The 8,567-nt window shown below is 39.1% G+C and overlaps 1 long non-coding RNA gene across 6 annotated transcripts; it reads right to left on the minus strand.

Annotated features, from left to right (window-relative positions):
* Positions 1-1,724: 1,724 nt before the first annotated feature.
* LOC123148754 (uncharacterized) lies at positions 1,725-5,620 on the minus strand. 6 transcript variants are annotated; one of them, XR_006474112.1, is made up of 3 exons: positions 4,289-5,619; positions 2,584-4,129; positions 1,725-2,227 (listed from the first exon to the last, which is right to left on the minus strand). It is a non-coding gene; the product is annotated as an uncharacterized lncRNA (long non-coding RNA). The 6 variants fall into 6 exon arrangements; XR_006474114.1 differs by lacking the exon at positions 1,725-2,227 and having other exon boundaries at positions 2,385-2,777; positions 3,894-4,129; positions 4,289-5,615; XR_006474111.1 differs by lacking the exon at positions 1,725-2,227 and having other exon boundaries at positions 2,385-2,771; positions 4,017-4,129; positions 4,289-5,609.
* Positions 5,621-8,567: the final 2,947 nt, after the last annotated feature.

An 8,567-nucleotide genomic window follows, 5' to 3' on the forward strand; every position in this document is an offset into this window, starting at 1 on the left:
GTAGGTGGCCACTTAGGTTGTTGCATGGTTTTTACGGGGAATAATGATGATGACGTTGACGGGGTTGGGGGCAACGACATGTAAAAAAGCGAAAGGTATATTATCTTCAGATATAAGATGCACTTTGCATTGCAATAATAAAGAGTTTTTCCCGCTAGTCCTAGAGCATCCTCACACTATGTACTGCAAAGAAATTAATGCGTCAGAAGTTCTGCTCAGTGGTATTCCTTTCACACTGATCATGTGTGCACTGAACTTTTTTTTGGAGCTTCCCAATAAAATCCGAAGTGCTAATATATCAGTTAAACAGATTATCGGGAGTGATGCAACACGTTCTCCCCATTAGTGATCTCCACTAATATATTACAAATGTGTAAGGGTAGATAGAAACACTCAATACTGTTGGGTGGTATTTCATTTCTTCTTATTTTGAATATGTACGGCTCCCTGGAAGGTTGATGTGAAGATAACCAAACTATGGATAATCAATATCCTTATTCTAACCTTGAATAGTGATTGAATTGCCAAAAAAAAAGGATAATGAGATGAGAAAAAACTTGAATCATGTGTGGTGTATGCATTAGTTCTAAAAACACAAATTAAATTTCAGAGTTCAATGATATAATCGTGTGTATGACAAATCTTAGCATATAGAAACAACGATATAATGCAACATACCAAATAGAGATGGTCTGTTCTTACTAAAATGAATAAGCTAATATGAGGCGGCTTACAAAAGATTGTTGCTAAAAGCAAAATATAACATGAGATCTCGAATCCTTCAGCATAACCTATATAATAACCGATGTGACATCTCATTATGAAATTAATTAATATTGGTTGAACATTGTTTTTGTGATCATGTGCTTCTCTTTGACAAGACACATATCTGTGTATGTGATTTTTTTAATTTTTTTAAGAATGACTACCAATCTGACTGTTTTTCAGTCATCTGCAGTGACGTCTCGGTACAATCGTTAGCGTCACCGCTGCCAGTCGGCCGGTGTTGTGGGCGGAGTATGTAAGTGCGACGACGGCCGGTGTTTGGCTCGCGAGATTGTGATCCTGGTCGATCGCCAGGCAGGGCGTGCACGTGGATTGCTAGCAGAACATTAAATCTGGGGCCTCGAATTGGATGACAGACCGTGGAAGCAAAATTGGATGACAGATCGGTCGTAGGGCGTTGATTTTCATGTGTATGTTAATCTGGCTGGCCTTGGGATAATTTAAGTTTGTTGTCTTACCATACCTAGATTGATTGATTATTATAATTACCATATTTGAAATTTCCTGTGTTTATGGCCTTAGTATAACTGAATTGATTTATTACTATAATTATCATATTTGAGATTTTTGAGTTTATAATTTTACCATACGTTGATTGATTGTGATTGATTACCATAAATACGTTGGGTATTCCCGGCCAGACAAGAAAAGAGAAAAACCGATAGGAGGGGTGAAGGAAGGTGAGAGGAAATAAAACTAGATGATAATAAAACCGGAGTACCAGGCTACTTTATTAGCAGTAGAGATACTAAGAGCGTAGAATCCCATCATTCTGCGGAGACTATACCTCGCATTAAGTGAGACCGCACAATTTCTTGCGGCCAGCCCAATAGCAGTCACTTAATAAATAAAGGAAATAGGAAGAGAAATCAAAGAGAGCGCCACAGGCAGGAGGATTCGATCCTTGGTGTACTAGTTGATCACTAGTTAGCATGCACGTGCAATGCACGTCTCAACCAAATCAACACATTAAATTCATGTGTATTGAATTCTGTAGTGCTGATAATCCCTGCATCTCTAAAGGTGAAGTTCAATACGAACCCCACATTTATCTTCTGAGGATGTATGCAAAGTTGGAGCAGACGAAAAAGAAATCATAATCCAAGATGAAATTGCAGTTGTATACTAAAGATTTCAGAATGTCTGATTTATTCTGTGTACTTCGAAGGACTTATAATACATATATAAGTGGGAGCAGATGAAAAAGAAATCATAATCCAAGATGAACATGGCAGAGATGCAAACTGTCAACAAAATATGCAAAACAGAACGCAGTCTTGGAACAACTGAATTTGTTCCCTCTTGGATTCAGGCTACATGTTATCTTCAAAATTTGAACTGATGGAGTTGACTACAGCGCCACAATGGGAGTCACAACACGCACCACTTGCTTCAAGCTCGCCAGTAGCCAGGACCATTATGCATCCATTCTGAGTCTCATCTCCAGGAGTGCAACATTCATGAACAAAAAATGAAGAAAGAAAATTTAATAATTTGTGTATGACATAGATGGCATGCAAGCCACACTTTCTCCAGGCTAATCTTAGTCCTGGTAAGATAAACAATCTATTAAACTTGTCCTATCAACATCTCAACAATGGAGAAACGTCTACTATTTCAAAATGGAAAACTGTACAATAAGGAAATATCCATGAGTAGATCTTGCGCTAGGATAGTCATTGTTTCACAAAGCTAAAAAGAAAAGAGAAAAATCCACACAAAAATTTAGGAAGACCAAAGCCACAAAACAAGGCCTTCCTAATGAGATGAATATACCATCAGGAAAATAAATCATACCAACAAGGCCTCCTATACAAATCAGAAACTTCTATATGCTCCTCTTATCTTCATCTCGCCTTTTCCAATGATTGTTTACACCGTGTACATGCCGAAGACTTCATTTCTCCAATACAGAAGACATCAAGCTCAAAAAGACCATAAACTGATGGTCATATCATCTCTTTGGGCAACAACCAGTCCTAGCACTGCAGCTAGATAACACAAAAGTTGAGCTTGAAATCATAGTAAACCATGCAGCTAACTGCTATTTACTCACATATCACATAAAAGAAAAATAAGCTAACTACATATTCATATTCAGTTATAGAGTAACAGGAAGCAAACTAAAAAATTGCTGAAGAAACTATCAGTTCTAGAAAATAATTTTGCTGCCCTCGAAAAATAGAGATTTGTCAATAATCGGAAACCGTCGTAATATGACTTCCTATTGTGTCCTAAACTTTCAAATTGCTTAGAAGCCATATACAGTATGTTATAATTTCCAATAGCATGCCACGCCTCTCATGTACACAGCCTTCTATAGATAATGTAAAATTGACCGTTCTGCAAGCAGATGCAATCACAACCGTAGATGTAAACAAATTTCTTAATATTCGGTATGAAACTTTTTGATCAAACATAAAAACAATCAAAAGGAGAAATATGTAAGAAGCAAGAAACATGACAACACTGGAGTAGCTGATAATCCTATCAATAACCCCTACACCAGCTGCATTAAGATATACTCTGGAGTATTGTGTTATTTGTTGTTGCCTGCAAATGTTGGACTTGGTGGAACATACATACTCCCTCCGTCCGAAAATACTTGTCATCAAAATGGAGAAAAGGAGATGTATCTAGAACTAAAATACATCTAGATACATCCTCTTTTATCCATTTTGATGACAAGTATTTTCGGACGGAGGGAGTACCTCGCACCTTTTATTTGATTAAACCCATTTTATTCTCGTGTTCAACAATTGCAGGCTTGCAGAATAGCTGAAGCATCATAATCTACAGAGCTAAAGTATTGTGAAGAAACAAACATCTGAATAAATGTGTTCAGGCAAAATATGTGTGGATCCGGAAGGTAGCACGATTCTCAATTCATTCTTCAGAACCTACATTTGAATTCATTAAAGCTTAATTTACCACGGTGTCATGATCTAAAACATAAGAACACATAGGTTTTTCAATACAGTTTTGAGTGTCATCCTATGTAGGCTAACTTGTGCAAACTGGAAGATACTTTAACATATTTCAGAGGCCTTATTTGGTACAGAAGTAACATTCAACATGACAGTAAATCTTGAGATTATTGGTATTACCTGAGAGTAAGCTCATGAAGCAGTAACTGTCAGTTTGTCACCTTAGCAATTCAATAATAGTAACTATCACTACTATTAACAACAAAGAGTATATACTCAGCCTTTGAAGAAGCATAGACCGACCTTCTCAACTAATTCTTCTTGTAGGACGGTCGAAATTCCTGGAGCTAGAAAATTGCAGACGGCGTTTGATGACAGCACTGTATTTGGGCTGAATATATGCTACTATGGTCACCCTGGAGGACATGTAAAAATGATAAATAAAAAAATTGACTAACCATTAATACATTCATTTGTCTCAAGTATACACATGTGATTCATTCAGCATGTTAATCTGATGCATCCAACAATTAGATAATTGCATGTGGACCCCTTTGTGTGTACAGTGTATATACCTTGAGCGTCACCGAGGATTTGGATGGCACTGCCAGTAGTCTAGCTCTGGTGATCAGCACTGCCGAGCCTTCCGTTGGCGGCACTGATTACCCTTCTGGTTCATGTCATCTTCTGCAAATCAATTGGTTCTACCATACGCACCGCATGCACATATGGTATACACAACAATTTCAGATTTAAGCCTGGAAACACACTCATACAATTCACTCCCCTATACAGAACAACTTCGGATTTAAGCTTGGGAGGCTGGGACCAAGTACGAACCACAAGGTAATGAATGTTCAACCATACAATTGAGAATAATAGTGTAAAAAATATAATTTTATTTTTTTAGGCGTATGTCAATGAGCTCTACATCCAGAGAAGCATCTCACTGGTTGTTTTGAACCTTTTATAGGTCACTCTATATCAAAGCAATAAGCATAAGATGGGGATATTCCTGAGCAATTTCCCGTTGCCTATGCCTATGGTCCAATTTCCTTTGCACTCTTTCTCAGACTGTTTTGAAGAAAAGAGCTGGAAAGCAACCACAGGTCCATCCTCTATTGTAGTCGCTCGCTCCTCCATTATTTGTGCTGTAGGTTCATGTACTGCTGGCTGGAGATACGATTGTTCTCAAGAAAATTGTTTTGGTTGTGTAACAGAGGAAGAAAAAGAACGGAGAAGTGCTTGGCTCGGTGGTGGATCTCGGCCTGGTCACCTACTGCTGGCTGGAGAGGACCTCACGCTGTCGAGCTCTTCGTGGGCTGGTGCTTCCGGTTCGCCATGATCGGAGACCCTATATGAAAGCCTGCTAAGCGCGTAGGTGGGGCAAGTGGAGGCATACCTAGGTTGCCGCCGCGGCGGGCGAAGGAGCAGCCGGAGTGCTGTGCAGCAAGGTCGGCGAAGGAGGCGCGCCCGGCGAGGATCTGGTCGACGTGCGGCGACATCGGCGCGCGTGTGGCCGAGAAGACCCGGCCCTCGGGCCCTCGCCGCTCCTCCTCGTGCTTGATCCGGATGTAGGACGCCCGCGCCATCTCCTTCCCCGCCGCCACAGACGCCATCTCTCCATTCATCCGCCGCTTTGCCGCTCCGGTTGCTTCGGGAGGTAGGTTCCTCGCGCCTGGGGTAGAGGCAGGGGGAGGTTACGGCATCGGCGGCAGCTGCTGGAGGCGTCTCCACGCGCGACAGGGCGGATCCTGTGGCTAATGGCAGCGCAAGGGTGCGGGAGGAACGGCGGGGCGGCGAACGGCGCGGGAGGAGGGGGCGAGAGACGTGCGAGGAGAAGGGGGCGAGAGAGGTCGTGCGGGGAGGAGGGGAGAGGTCGTGCGGTCGTTTGTGGGCAACATATTTTTTTCTTTCTGAACGGTTGGGCAGATTAGAGATCGATGGGTTTGGCTTAATGCGTGGTTGGTAGCGTTAAACACAGAATGATTAAGGACCATTAGATCTTGATGATGGATGGGTGGGATTGTTTGGATCTGCCCCTCTCTTTCTTTTATAGTGGTAGTAGATGAGGGCAGCTAGCCACTGCGCTAGATTCACGTTCGTGACTAACTAGTAGGTCGGGTCGTCTTAGTCGAAACGAGCCTCGTTCCACTATTTCTTTTCTGTTTTTCCAGGGTTTTTTTTGTTTTGTTTTATCAATTTTTTATTGGTTTGTTATTATCTTTCTTTTTATTGTTTTTCTTTGATTTTCTTTAATACTTTCTTGGTTTTCACTAGGCTTTTCCTTTTTTCTTCGGATTTCTTTCTTTATTTCTTTTTTTCATCAGGTTTTTTTGTCTTCTTTGTTTTTTGTTTGGTTTTCTTATTTCTTCTTCGTCTTTTGCTTTTCTTTTGAGTTTTTTTGTTTCTTTTGGTTCATTTTACATTATTTGTATATGTCAGCAACATTTTTTTAATACATGTCTGACATTTTTTCTATACAAATTTAACATTTTTTAAATACAGATTTATAATATTTTTAAATGCTTTATTAACATTTTTTCGATACATGGTCAAAACATTTCTGTACACAATTGTAAAAATTTTCATATGTTTGATTAACATTTTTTAAAGACAAAATTAATATTTTTTAATAAATCGCCAACATTTTTGTATGCATATTTAGTATTTTTTTTTTCAAATGCTTGATTAACATTTTCTAAATGCAATATTAGCACTTTTTGGAACACATTGTCAACATTTTTTCTATATACATTCAACATTTACCAAATGATTGATTAACATTTTCCAATACTTGTTCAACATTTTTTTAAATGCTTGATTAACATTATATATATATATATATATATATATATGATCAACGAAATTAATTATTTTTTAATACATGGTCAATATTTTGTCTATACACATCTAACATTTTTCAAATGCTTGATCAACAATTTACAAATATTTGTTCAATATTTTTTCAAATGGTTGATTAACATTTTTATATACATGTCAATTAGTTTCATCATTTCATAATACATGATCAATATTTTTTCTGTACACATTTAACATTTTTCAAATGCTTTGTCTAACTTTTTTTGAAATAATTGTTCAACATTTTTCAAATGCTTTGATTATTATTTTTATACACATCATCAAAATATTTAATTAGTTTTTAATTCATGGTCAACATGTTTTGTGTACACATTCAACATTTTTCAAATGCATAATTAACTTCTTTTCAAAATATTATTTAAAGTGTATTTTTGTAATATATATGTTTAGAACATTTGAAATTGTAAAAATAAATAAATAATGGAATAAAAAAGAAATAAAAACATGAAAATAATAAAAAAGGTAATAAGGCAGTGTACTACCGCGAACTGGGCCGACCCATATGCCCGCATGCTTCAGCAAGTGAGAAGCCTCTACTCGCTGAACACGAGACATAGGCGCTCCTCGAAATCACTAATTGAGGAGCACTTATTACAAAGATCACTCTCACCTTTTCAGGCTGTGACAAGTGGCGCGCTGCATGTGCGCTATTTGTTGCAACCTGAGAGTTTTCTTTTTTCGTAGATATTCAAAATGTTTTTATCTCTTAAACCGTGTATCCAAATCTCGAACCGTTTTCACCGTTGGATACCTCGCGTCGAGATCTTCAAAACTAGATCTGTTGTTGACGAACTTTTTTTCCATGAAAAAACCGGACAAAAAAACCGTGACTCTCGCGAAAGCACAACCGTGTCTTTCATGGGTGAAAAAAAACAGAAAACACATTTTTTTGTTCTGAGAGGCACGGCCGTGCCTCTCGCGAAAGCACAACCGTGTCTCTCGTGAAAGCAAAACCGTGTCTCTCGCAGAAGGAAAAAAACCCAGAAAACGCGTTTTTTTTTTGTTTCTAAGAGGCACGGCCATGATTTTGGCGAAAGCAAAACCGTGACTCTCGTGAAAGAAAAGAAAAAAGAAAACGTGTTTTTTCGCGGGAATTTTTTTTTGAATTTTTTTATATCCAAAAGCTAAGGAAGAATGTGAAAAACCAAAACGTTGAAAAACCCCAAAAAAAACCATTTAAAAACCCGAAAACGCATGCGGAAAAATAAAATATAATCTGGAGGGAGCACCCAGAGCGCGACACGTAGCGGGCGGCTGAGAGCGTGCTAAGTGACGCTGATCGTTGTGAGACTCCCGAAGGAGCGCTCGTGAACTAGTTGCTCCCTGCGCTCCCTCATCATTCCGTTCACTGATGCAAATGATCTATGTCGGGCAGCATTAGAAGTAGGAAGCCCAAATTTTGCAGGAGGCCCAACAACGAATCAGCCCAACGACGAAGCTGCAGAAGTGCTGCCTCAGAATATTTTTGGCAAACAGCTCTGAAAGAGCACTAGCGCTGCCATGACTTTGAGAGGTTAATTAGGAGAAGAACAAGCACTGACATAGGAGTAGCTGTTTCGATCGTTGAACGCAAAGTGCGGATCTTGACCAACTATGCTTTTGCTTTTGTATAATAAAAGAGTTGGCCACCATGATCACGGGTTCTTTTTCTGGCTGAACTGGCACGAATTTGAGTTACAGTATGACACAGTACAGCACGAGTAATGATGGGAGAAGAGCAGAGACAAAGCTGGGGCCGATCATCTGCGCCCTCCTTTTATTCTTTTCCTAGGAGCTTCTTTCTCTGGTGGGCAGCCGCCATAAATTTACAGCCATCACACTTTTCCTCTTTCAGTAATCCGTAGATTGTAGTACACCATTTCCCAGCCCCAAGGATGATCGTTTTCCTTTTTTATCTGATGGCCGGTGACGTGTACTGTGAGTGGAACAAGATAATAATAATGTAACAAAAAAGAAAGAAAGACACGGCGC

Source organism: Triticum aestivum, chromosome 7A (assembly GCF_018294505.1).
Source record: "Triticum aestivum cultivar Chinese Spring chromosome 7A, IWGSC CS RefSeq v2.1, whole genome shotgun sequence".
Taxonomy (NCBI): Eukaryota; Viridiplantae; Streptophyta; class Magnoliopsida; order Poales; family Poaceae; genus Triticum; species Triticum aestivum.